Source organism: Neoarius graeffei, chromosome 12 (assembly GCF_027579695.1).
Source record: "Neoarius graeffei isolate fNeoGra1 chromosome 12, fNeoGra1.pri, whole genome shotgun sequence".
NCBI classification, from domain to species: Eukaryota; Metazoa; Chordata; class Actinopteri; order Siluriformes; family Ariidae; genus Neoarius; species Neoarius graeffei.
The window spans coordinates 11,940,573-11,953,217 of record NC_083580.1 but is presented as its reverse complement, the minus strand read 5'-3'; the positions used below and the strand labels follow the sequence as shown (position 1 = coordinate 11,953,217).

General features: G+C 42.3%; 1 protein-coding gene across 1 annotated transcript in view; it reads right to left on the bottom strand.

The window, feature by feature from the left end:
- mmp17a (matrix metallopeptidase 17a) overlaps positions 1–12,645 on the bottom strand; it is a 217,060-nt gene that overhangs the window by 203,508 nt on the left and 907 nt on the right. The window lies entirely within an intron of this gene.

The following is a 12,645-nucleotide window of genomic DNA, read 5'->3' as shown; positions in this document are numbered from 1 at the left end:
GCTGAAAAACGGCGCGGACTTCCGCCTTGTATCACCTTTCATTAAAGAGTATAAAAGTATGAAAATACTGCAAATACTGATGCAAATACTGCCCATTGTGTAGTTATGATTGTCTTTAGGCTTGCCATCCTTCCACTTGCAAGTGGTAAGTGATATGCGCTGGGATCACACACACAGCGGCTCAGTCCCGAATCACTGCTTGTGCACTCCACTTGCGCGCTCTGTGAGCTGCGCAGGGCCGGAGTGCGCACCCTCCAGAGGGCACTCGCTGTTCAGGGCGGAGTGATTTGGAGCGCAGGATGCCTGCGGAGCCGAGCGTATCCGTGTATTGGCGTTGCTGTGTGCACGCGAATCGTGTATTAGTGTTGCTGTGTGCACACTAATCGTTTTAAAAACGTTAATCTGATGATCCGCTGATACGGTCTAATGTAAACCCCACCTATGTGTCAGCCCTGCGATGATCTGGCGACTTGTCCAGGGTGTACCCCGCCTCTCGCCCATAGTCAGCTGGGATAGGCTCCAGCTTGCCTGCGACCCTGCACAGGATAAGTGGCTATGGATAATGGATGGATAGTATTTAGCAGAAGCTCTGGATAAGAGCGACGTACCTAGAGAAGCCTGGGGAGCAGTTAGGTGCCTTGCTCAAAGGCACTTTCAGCCACTCCTGCTGGTCCAAGGAATCAAACTAGTGACCTTTATTTCACCCAAAGCTCCTTCTCTAACCATTAGGCCATGGCTTCTCCCATGATACAACACAATACATGTAATGTACATGAATGTACAGAGGTGGATTATTTACATCAACAGTCTTTTACTCTAAATGTCTTTCAAGGAGAAACTAAAAGCCAAAAAACTAAGCATACACTGTCAAAAAGACAGACAACAGAAGCGTAAATATACAGTAGTGTCCTTTTGTTTTTGGGGTGGAACAAAATAACGTCCAATGATGTGAACCAAGTACATCATTTCGGACTTAAAACACTATTTATCGTCTATCTGCCTTTAGGTGTGTAATACTGTACTTTACCTCAACTCAGTCCTATTCTGCCATCGATGAGACCTCATGATATAATGCATTACTCAACCCAAATACTATCATTGTTGAGTTGTTTAAAGATATTACATTTCAGTCCTTCGATCTAATATCACAAGTGGCCGTCACGGAGAACATGGCGCCAACCACGAAATGGAGATAAGAGGTGAGAGTGAGAGGACCGTCTTATTGTGAAGCTGTGAACATCTACTTCCATAACATCTCTATCTCTAAAATGAACAGGTTTCCTTCGCTCTTATCACAAGGTCATGTTTAAAACTGTCACCACTCACCCTACCAGCTGAGCTTTTCCAGTGATGCACCCTCCCTTCTGGGAAATGTATTACGAGAACCCTATAATATTTATACTGCGCCTCGCCTATAAGGCTGCTTTTTTTTTTTTTTTTGATGTGTTACTTTAAAAGTGAAAACGTTTCCAGCGAAAAGGAGAACGTAAATATTTCACACTTTATTCATCCTCTTAACGACTGTCTGTCAAGGTGACTTCCCTCAGATAAACGCTTTTATTGGATCTGTTTGAATCAAGCGCTGAGAGCCGCATCATGCTAAACAAGGGCATGGCGGAAGATAATTGCTTTTTTCTTAAAATAAAACAACAAAAAAACCAAAATGTTTCATATTGTACAAGGTGACTTTACCAAACCAAACGTTTGATACATGCAACAACTTCCAATTTAATGACAAATAGGATGTCTGAGGAAAAACAAAAAGACAAACTAGGATTACTTGGACGAGACCCTATGCATAGTAAAAGACTATGAACAAGAACAAAGGTTTCCCCATGACGCTGGTTCAATTTCAATGTGGTTGATATGCATCCGTGCACTTTCAATCAAAGCTAATGCCATGACTGAATGATTGAATCTAATAACCATGCCTGAGAACATAAACATAGCTTTGGCTCAATCTCTTGCTCGCCCACTGTCACCGCAACCACAAAGAGAAACAGTCACATCAATTTAACATTATTCTTTGCTACACATTAAGAGCCGACACTTGGCCAAAATGGATTCCTTGGCACAACTTGCTTGCAGACTAAGCCCTTATCTTTTGTCTCCATCATCTTGTTAGGAACTGACAAATGCAAATGAGAGACAAACTTCAAGAGCAGACACTGCTTCCGAGTATACCAAGGCTGTTGCCGAAATGCTGGTGCCTTTTTCAGAATAATTGGACCTAAGACCAGGCATTTAAAATAAGAATGGCAGTTATCATGAGACATGCTATCTCCTCGGAACATTTCTCCAACTGCTTAAACTGTTCCACAAGCAATTTGAAAGCAGAGCGTCGTCGCTTTTTGGGTTTACTTCATGCCATTTTATGGCTGCCTCATGGGTTATTTTGAGCTACAATCCAGCTATCCAGCCTAACACCAAAACCACAGTAATTACAAGTTGTGTATGGGTGTTTGGACAGGACTGGCATGGTGCCTTGGATCTCAAACTGAATGAAGATGAAGGGCTACAACAAGGCAGGGTTGCACATGGACCAGATTTGGGGTTTTTCTTTGGCAAAAAGAAAGTGGAAAAGCTTTGGTTTGAACCCTGCTCAAGCTGCTGAGTCGGAATCAGCCACATTGCATGCAGTTTCAGTGTGGGAAAGATGTCATACTTTCTATAGGCCACACAAATTGATCCATTACTGTAGTACTGCTGCAAGTTATCTGATGCTCTGCCATTTCTTCCAATCATATATTTAACTTATTAAGGAATGCTTCTTAGTTTGTTGGGGTTGGTCTACTGGGGCTTCCAACATAAGCTCTTTTCAGCCTTGGTCTGCTGAAACGCAGTATTTACAACTAGTGCAAAATTATAGCCTCGCTGTTCAGAAAGAAACTCAGATTTGTTTTACATATGTATGGCCATATGGGATTCTGTGCAGGGGAATATGGGAAGGAGCTCATTTTAAGAACAAGGATGGCACTTCTTGACATGAGACTTGCCCTTTTCATGCTGTTTGAATAAAGCCCTGGTTCATTCCCTTTTCAGTCCAGTGATGACCAGAGTGCTGACCAAAACAAGAGTCACTGCAAGTGGTTTTGAACAATCCCTAGTATGGTTCAATTACAGTTGGAATATGATTTGATCCCAAGTCAAATTAGTCTTGGGCTCAGATGCGCCACTTATGACTCGCAGTCTTTTCTTTCCACAACCTTCAAAATTTGGCTCTGTGCACTTCTGTAATTTGTTCGGCTTTTTGAAACAACATATTGTCCCAGGATTGGAAAAGTAGCTCATGGGGTCCCAGCTTTCCCATCAAGATATCGCAAGGTTTTGTTGAAGTACTTTAAACTGGGGAAGCCATGGCCTAATGGTTAGAGAAGCAGCTTTGGGACCAAAAGGTCACTGGTTTGAGTCCCTGGACCAGCAGGACTGGCTGAAGTGCCCTTGAGCAAGGCACCTAACCCCCTACTGCTCCAGCAAGAGTGGTGGCATACCTTGTGTCTGATTAGCCAAAGAAAAGCTGATGATGTTATCATCAGTTCGGGTGATGCCTGACTGAAACAAACTCTAAACTAAGGGCGGCATGGTGATGTGAACAGGAAAGTGATGCTCCACATCCTACTCAATTATGGAGTGCCAGAGGAGATAGTCAAAGCGATTGCGGTTATGTACCATAATCCATCATGCTTTGTACAGATTCCAGACAGTCCAACAACAGCAGGCATACTCCAAGGTGACACGCTAGCTCCTTTTCTTTTTGTCAGCACTGTGGACTATATCCTCAGACAATCAGTTGACACCATCAGCCATAAGGGTCTTGCCATAGGCAGATGATCTGGTCGACAGAGCTGTAAGCACCTAATTGACCTAGACTATGCTGACAACATTGCACTTATAGTCGAGCAGCTGACATCAGCCCAGGAGCTCCTCCTGTCTCTAGAAGAAGCAGCGATGAAAGTCGGTCTTGTGCTCAATGCAAAGAAGATGGAATGCATGGCTATAAATGAAGATGGGGACCACAATCCAATCTGCTCAAGAGATGGTTCTGTTATAAAGCAGGTGAACGACTTTAAATATCTTGGATCTTTTGTTGCTGACAGTAAAAAGGACTTTATATCAAGAAAGGGTCAAGCATGGGTCGCAACAGATTAAATCATATATGGCAGTCGGACATCGCCAAATCTACCAAGGTTAGCTTTTTTCTGGCCTGTGTTGAAAGCATACTACTTTATGGTGCTGAAACATGGACCATGAGTCAAAAACTTCAAAGTTTCAAAGTGTTTATTGTCATATGCACAGTAAGGAACATGTCCTCTTGCACAATGAAATTCTTAGTTTGCCATCCACCATGAATGGCAATTACATCAATAAATAGGTGGAAGAAATAATACAAAGTAAAGGCAATATAGTGCAAAATAAAAGCCAAAAAAATGGTATAGTACAAAATAAAGGTAATGTAGTGCAAAATAGGCAGTATAATACAAAAATAAGGCAATGATAGAACGTAGCAGCGAAAAAATTGAAAAATGCCTTGATGGCACATACACAAGACTGCTAATGTGGGTCCAAAACCTATCCTGGACCACCCAACCAAAACTGTGATCTATGGTAAATTCCCATCCATCTCTAGAACAGTGGCACAAAGGAGAGCTAGGTTTGCCAGCCATTGTTTCCTAGCAAAAGATTCAATAATCTCCGATGTCATTCTATGGAGATTACCGTGCCCAAAAAGGGGAAATAGACCTTTAACATTCCCTGATACTCTATCCAGAGACTCCAGCTTAGTCTCTGAGGAATTACAGTATCCCAGGCAATATCTGATAGGCCCCTACGGCAGAGCATTGTGTTGTCTATCTCGACGGCAGTCGAATGATGGTTGTGTAGTGGTTAGCACTGTTGCCTCACAGCAAGAAGGTTCTGGGTTCAAGCCTAGTGGTTGATGGGAGCTTTCTGTATGGAATTTGCATGTTCTCCTCCGGGTGCTCCAGTTTCCCCCATAGTCAAGCCATGCAGTTAGGTTAACTGGCTACTCTAAATTGCTCATAGGTGTGAATGTGTGTGTGAGTGTGCAGAAAGGAACTGGCCACCCTACTGCTGCAATTCTGGCCAAGGCAATCAAACATGTTTCGCTTCAAGCCTGGATCGGGTTTGGCAGTGACAATGACGACTCTAAACTAAACATTGCACTTATACAGTATGTTTGCCGATCAGCTCTCAATCAGTTACAATGTCAATCAAATAGTTTCTTCTTGTTGAAGTTGGCAGTTCTTGGTTGCATTTAGTGATGAAAGGTACCAGACTCTCTAGCAAAACCTAGAGGCTAGAGGTCTGGCATGCAAGACTAGATTCAAGCCAAATGCAGGAAACAAACTAAATGTGCTATGAATTATGGATGGAAAGCAGCATTTTTTTGAGTGAAACAGTGTACAAGATGCTAAAAGAGACAGAGGTAGAATGTCGTAGAAGTACCGTGTATTCTAGATATTTTGGCTGAAGGACACAAAGAAGGATGAAATGCTCAATACAGTTCATAAAAATACTTATTATTTATTAATTAGCACTGGAGCCAATGCTTATTGATTCCATTGATTTTGTACGTATTCTTTTTTTATGAATGGGAATCCCATCTAAGGTGTGTTCCCATGGCCAAGAGTTCTGCTGAGGGTTCTGGGTATACGTTCTCGATCCATAGCTACTACGAATAAAACTGAACTTCAAATATGCTTATGTTGCGCAACAGGGCTACTGATTTGTCATCCCTGTGTTAGTAACTAAATGGTATTGCCATGTTATGCAAAACATCTGAGGTATGATTGGCAGCAGGCTTGAAGACAACTTATGTCACTTCTTCAATGCAAGATCTATGTGAAGAACTGGCATCCCAATCAGGGTGTGTTCCCACTTTGTGCTGAGAGTTCTTGGGATTGGTTCTGGATCCACCATAATGTGCACCTCAATGCAGTGTGAAACCGTATGAGACCACACAGGAAAAAAAAAAAACCAAGCCAAAACTATCAACTTGACTGATTCAGAGGTAGCCATTCTTAGTCGTGTCTAATAGGTGAGCCAGCATCCCATTAGTGGCACCTGTTGATGCTCTCCTTGACAACCACACATCGTGACTCTGAAATAGCCTTTTTGCAACACCATGAAAGGTTCGTATCCTTCTTCCAGCTTTTGTGCTCTTCTGCCATACACAGCATCATGAATCAGGCCTCCTTCTACTCCATAAGGGTTAGAAAAGCGTGGGAAGTAGGTAGAATGATGTGCTCATTACCCACCTTCTCTCCATCTTCCAGGAGGTTCTGTTACTGCTCTGTTCTGTTTACTGCACATCTCCCTAACTCCACGTAAATTATTCTCTCTTTCTCCACAGCCACGTCCCTACAGACAATGTTCCTGAAATAATGTGCTCGTCCTCGATCTGAACACCCAAGATGTTTGCCTGCGTGCAAGAGGTCACAGAAATCCAGAGTATCGTCTCAAAGTAGGACAGGTTTCAATGTCTGCAATTCATCCAGAGGATAAAGAAAATGAGGATGATTAACCCCATCATGCCACATCGTTATATCTATTTCGTATTGCTGGAGATCCATAAATAAGACCATATTTCTTTTGACACACCTAAAAAGAAAAAAAAAACAAGATCAACTGCTCACTTACATATCCACCTGCTCTCGCTTATATCAGAATGCAAGCAATCGAAGGAATAGGACACTTATTATGAATGTTGACTTCAACAAATAATTAACCCTGAAACAAGTAAGTAAAGAGCAGTGTCTCTCCCCAGGGATTTCAAATAGCATCCTGGTAAACTGTCATTTTGAAATGGCATTTTGCTTCTTGAAATAGCGTCAAAATCCACCCTATATGTTTCGTAAATACATTCAGTCGGTAAACAGGAAGTCAATGTGCAATAGACCTGAAAACGGTATACACGGTATAGAACCCCAAGCTGAAGTTCTGTACCAAATATCAAGCAGTTGTGATTTGTAGTTGCTGAGAAAAGTGTTACGGAAATTTTGTAAATCCATGCTATATGTTTCGTAAATACATTCAGTTGGTAAACAGGAAGTCGATGTGCGACAAACCTGAAAATGGTATACATGGTATAGAACCCCAAGCTGAAGTTTGGTACTAAGTACCAAGTGGCTATGATTTGTGATTGCTGAGAAAAAGGGTGTTTTGGATGGATGGACAGAGGTAAACCAGTGTATACCCCCCCTTCCTTCAGAGCGGGGGTATAAAAACCTTCTTCTTTGGACCAGCTGTGATGGCGTGGTGCATTATACTGAAGAGACAGGTCTATCCTGGACTGAAAAGGAGGCTTATTGATTTCATGTTTGTTACTTGTCCAAATGGCATAGCCCTTTTGCCTCTCTTCTGCATTCTTTCCACCTACCATTCGTCCTCTATTCCTTTCTCTTTGATTACTTGCCTCAGCACTAACGCTGAGTCTTACCCGCTTCCTGTTAGCCATCAATCATTGCTCCCCCTTTCCTCTTTCTACAGCCGCTCAGAGTAATTAGAAGTGAAATCCAGTGAAAAGCAAGTGAAAAGCATTTGCATGAACAGGATGTGAGAGGTTGTGAGTCGCACATCAAAAAACAAAGGCATGTTTGAGCCTCTGGCACGAGGATGACAGTCGGACAGTAGGCTAATAGTCACAGCACGCTACTACGTGTGTGTGTGTGTGTGTGTGTGTGTGTGTGTGTGTGTCTCTAGCAGAGAGAGTGTGAGATGCTCGAACCTCTTTTGGAGGATAAGGTTTGCTCTGCCCTGCCCTGCTGCTGATGAGACCAGATGGTGCTCTCACTAAAGGAATTACAGTAAAGGACTGATTCAGAAAGTGGCACATGACGCATGGGATCATTATGCACAAAAGATCACGCAGACTGTGCACCTGTTCATAATGTGACGAATTATTCACATACTGATACTGAATACCTGACTTTTTCACTGCTGTAGTTTTGTCGCGACAATTTTATTCCGACCGACCTATTCGATGAATTATGGAGCACACTGCCATAAAAATTTAATTAAGCTTCTGTTGTCCCGCAAGAAATATTTGACAACCTTAAAGAAAAAAAAAAAAAGCACATTGTAATGGCTCACACACGGATAACCTAGATTGCAAGAGTATCATAAATGTACAATGGCTTCCCAAACCCCCAGCACCCTCCTTACTTGTATATGACTTATTCATGTTCGGAATTGCCGCTGCAGTAATGCTTGTGTCAGTGAAGACATAGAAATCAGAAAGGAGGCCTGTGAGGAAAAAAAAAGGCAGCGTTCCCATGTTTTTAAAATTTTCAATATAATTACAATCTCAGACTATCAGGTACCTGAGCTGATATACTATATGTCCAAAAGTTTATGAACACCTACCAGTCACACCCAAGTGTGCTTTTTGTAAATCCCATTCCTGATTTAGTCCCCCTTTGCTCTTATAACCTCCAATCTTCTGGGAAGACTTTCCACTCAATTTCAGAAAATGGGGATTGATGGCCACAAGAGCATTAGTGAGGTCAAGCAAGAAGAAGAAAAAGAAGACGTTTATTCATCACACGTACACTTGTGAAATTCCTCTCTGCATTTAACCCATCTGAAGCAGTGAACACACACACATACCCAGAGCAGTGGGCAGCCATGCTAACAGCACCCAGGGAGCAGTTGGGGGTTAGGTGCCTCGCTCAAGGGCTCCTCAGCCTAAGGCCACCCCATGTTAACCTAACCGCATGTCTTTGGACTGTGGGGAAAACCGGAGCACCCGGAGGAAACCCATGCAGACACGGGGAGAACATGCAAACTCTACACAGAAGGGCCCCCATCAGCCACTGGGCTTGAACCCAGAACCTTCTTGCTGTGAGGCGACAGTGCTAACCGCTACACCACACCAAGAAGGCCTGGTGTGCAGTCGGCATTCCAGTTCATCCCAAAGGTGTGCATCAATACAGACTAAGGGAAACAAACAAATATCCATCCATCCACCCATTATCCATAACCGCATATCCTGTGCAGGGTCGTGGAGCAAGCTGGAGCAAGGAAACGTATCTCATAAACACTTGACCACCAGACATATAACTAATGTGGGATTATTTACTATTTAGGATGAGTATTGTTGCTGGAGTCCAACAGAGAGGTCGACATTGGTGAGGTGAGGTATTTACTTACACATTTTACACTCATTGGGAGCTCCACTTTTCAGCAGGATATACATGAACCTTTCAGTGTTGCACTAAATCCAAAGCCCATCCCACAAAACCCCTGGGTGTAATGTAGGGATATTCGCACCTAGAGGCAATTAAGAGGATTGGCATGTTTTTGGGAGGTAGGAGGACATCGGAGAACCTTGAGGAAACCCACGTGAACACAAGAAGGACATGCAAAAACGCCACACAGGCAGTTACAGAAGTTCAAAAGCATGGATAGTGGAGCTGTGAGGTGAGTGCACTGCTAATGCTTTTAAAATGTCATGTTTTTGTAAGCAACAGGTTGAAATCAAAATCGTTAGTGTGGATTTTCTATCTGGTGGTTGTTGACAAAACTGAATGTGCCCTTTAGTCAGGAATTTAATCAGCCAGTACAAACTAGTTCAAACAGTAAATCAGACAAAAGAACAATGCACTTCTTACACGGAGAACATGATGCTGTTCCTGCGAACTGAAAATAACACAGTTGCTTTGATCAAATTTGGTCATACAACCTAATTGAACTGGTCGAAAATAAGTTCTATCAAGTATCACAAAATGCCTATTTGCCTTTCTTGCTTGTGAAAAACCCACAAGATGGAGATAATCTGGCACCATTAGTCACTGCTTATCCTACCCACCTGTGACCAAGTGATTGGTTTTAAAAGTCCAATCAGTGCACCAGGTGCTCCCATTCCCCCTACTTAACACCAATAGATACCACACCATCTGTCCCTCAATTAATTGCCTCTTGCTCTTATGAGACCCACCAACCACCAGGTGCCACCATGCCAAATCCCCTTAACGGCTTTAATCAAAGTGTTAAAAGTCCTGCTGCCTCAAGGACTCCTCAGGAAAGCAAGCTGATCCTGTGAGTGCTGAGTGAGAAGGGTGAGAGCTTTAACGGAGAGCGCTAACTGAGATAACGATAACTGGTAGAGAGTCTGTGATTAGAATCGCAACTGCTGCATTGCAGTCACAAGTCCAAAGCTATAGTCTTCTAAAATTACCTGATGGCTCGAAAGAGGTCAGACTATTTCTAGTGACGCTTATTAGTCTGGGTGTTCTACACTGAAGAAGCAGAAAAACCTACAGATATAGGTATCATAGTCCACTATTAATGAGCTCCAGAAAAAAATCATGCCTACTTTTATCCTAGCAGGTCATACAAGTGAACTAAATCATCTAGGATTTCATATTTAATATTTAAGATTTCATCTTGAGACGAAGAGGAGAGAACGATGGTATCTTGCTGAATATATACTTTGAACACCTGACAAATTGAATGAAAAAGACAATGTTAAGCGTGTCTGTCAAAGACTCGAATTCAAACATGGTCTATTATGGCCTGAATTGAAAAGACTTTCTTGCTTTGATATACATAAAATGAATAAATCTTCCTTCACTCAAGATCTTGTGATGTTCATGACACAATAAACTGAACTAATTAGGGATGTCGTGTTTCTATGTTTGCTGAGAGACAACATTAAACAGCTTAACTTTTATGTATGTATATTCTATGTCGCTTATCCATTGTGGGTCATGGGTGAGCTGGAGCCAATCCCAGCTGACATTGGGTGAAAGGCGGGGTTCAACCTGGTTAGGTTACCAATCTTTCACAGGGGTAACACAGAGAGATAGACAGCCATTCACGCTCACATTCACACCTACATAGGACTTTCACTGACATCACAGGTATTTGTTTATCGCACATCATCCGCCATATTGCCGGGCGAACAAAGAAAGAGCTGCGACAGTTAATGAAAATCGAGACGACTGCAGTCAGTACAATCTCTCTGAAATTATTAAAATTTTAGATTATACCAGATCGCATTATATCCAAAAGCTGAAGCATGCAGGCATCACAGACCCATGTAATTTACCCACAAATGTATTTATTTATTCTGCACACTGCTCAGTCTCTCTTTCTCTGTGCTTCTTCTTCTTCTTAATTTACCCACAAATGTATTTATTCCACTTGAAAAGTGTTCAGCAAACCAGCTACCGGATTTGGGACACTACGACATCCTGAACTATTTCGTATTTTGGATTTCTAAATACACCAGAGATGCTAAAGGCTTACAAAAGTACAGATGCCTACCAGTATTCTGAAGCAGGTTTCATGCCGGAATGTTATGGGAACTTCCCGATAAAGAAAAATACCTTATTATGACAAAGGTAAGCTCAAACATGGACTTCTAATAGTAATAAACAAGCCAGGGCCTAGATCTAGCATATTTCATGATGTTTCGCCGAGTCGACATTATCAGTACGTAACAAGCATGCTGCTAGCCAAGCATTTGGTCTAATGAAATATATCACGTCCAAAGCCCCCATCCAGATCTACATTTTAACGTTGCACAGAGCTTTCACACTAACCTGATATAAAATGTTCAATCGTCCAGTCTTCCCATTTAACTGCAGCTCGCCATTTTTCTCATCTTTCTGGATTCGCCACGTCTGTTATTACATCCAAAAGCATTACAGGTCTCTGGTGTTGTTCTTTTAGAGGTAACTTCTACAAGTTTATCTGTAGATGTTTACTGAATTGGGCTGACAATCACCCGTGCACACTCGTTGTCAAACACAAAGCTTGCCCGGCAACATGGCCACATAAACAAATCGGCAGTTACGATGACATCACGTGAAAGTCCTCCATAGGCAATTTTGAGTAGCCAGTTGACCTAATCTGCATGTCTTTGGACTGTGGGAGGAAACCGGAGCACCCAGAGGAAACCCATGCAGTCATGACATGCAAACTCCACATAGAAAGGCTCCAACTGACTGGTGGGTTTGAATCCAGAACCTTCTTGCTGTTAAGTGACAGTGCTAACCACTGCACCATTTTTTCATCTCTGTGCTTGTCATTCAATTGCCTTTTTCTACCTGGCTGTAAGTCATAATTAGACTCTTCGTCAAGCTTTTTCTCTCACCCACTCGTAAAAAAAAAACAACGATATTCAGGAATCGACTTTGTATGTTTGTCTTGAAACATGTAGAGACTTTACACATGGAAAGCACCAAACTGATATATAATAATAATAATAAAGGTTGAAATCTTACAATACACAAAACAATACAGTGAATAGGTACTGGTATTGCAAAGGCTGATTATGATCGGTTACAAACAATATATCATGCAAGAGATACATAAAAGTTGCACGTGCTCAGATAAACAGAAAGAAAACTGGGACACAATATCATCACCCTTCAAGTTGCTCTGATAGGATTTGTGAATCGAGTCTTGTCTATAACAGCAGTACAGAAACAACCTTTACGACATGATATTATAGGCTTTCATATGCAATATATATCCATCCATTATCTGTAGCCGCTTATCCTGTTCTACAGGGTGGCAGGCAAGCTGGAGTCTATCCCAGCTGACTATGGGCGAGAGGCAGGGTACACCCTGGACAAGTCGCCAGGTTATCGCAGGACTGACACAGAGACACAGACA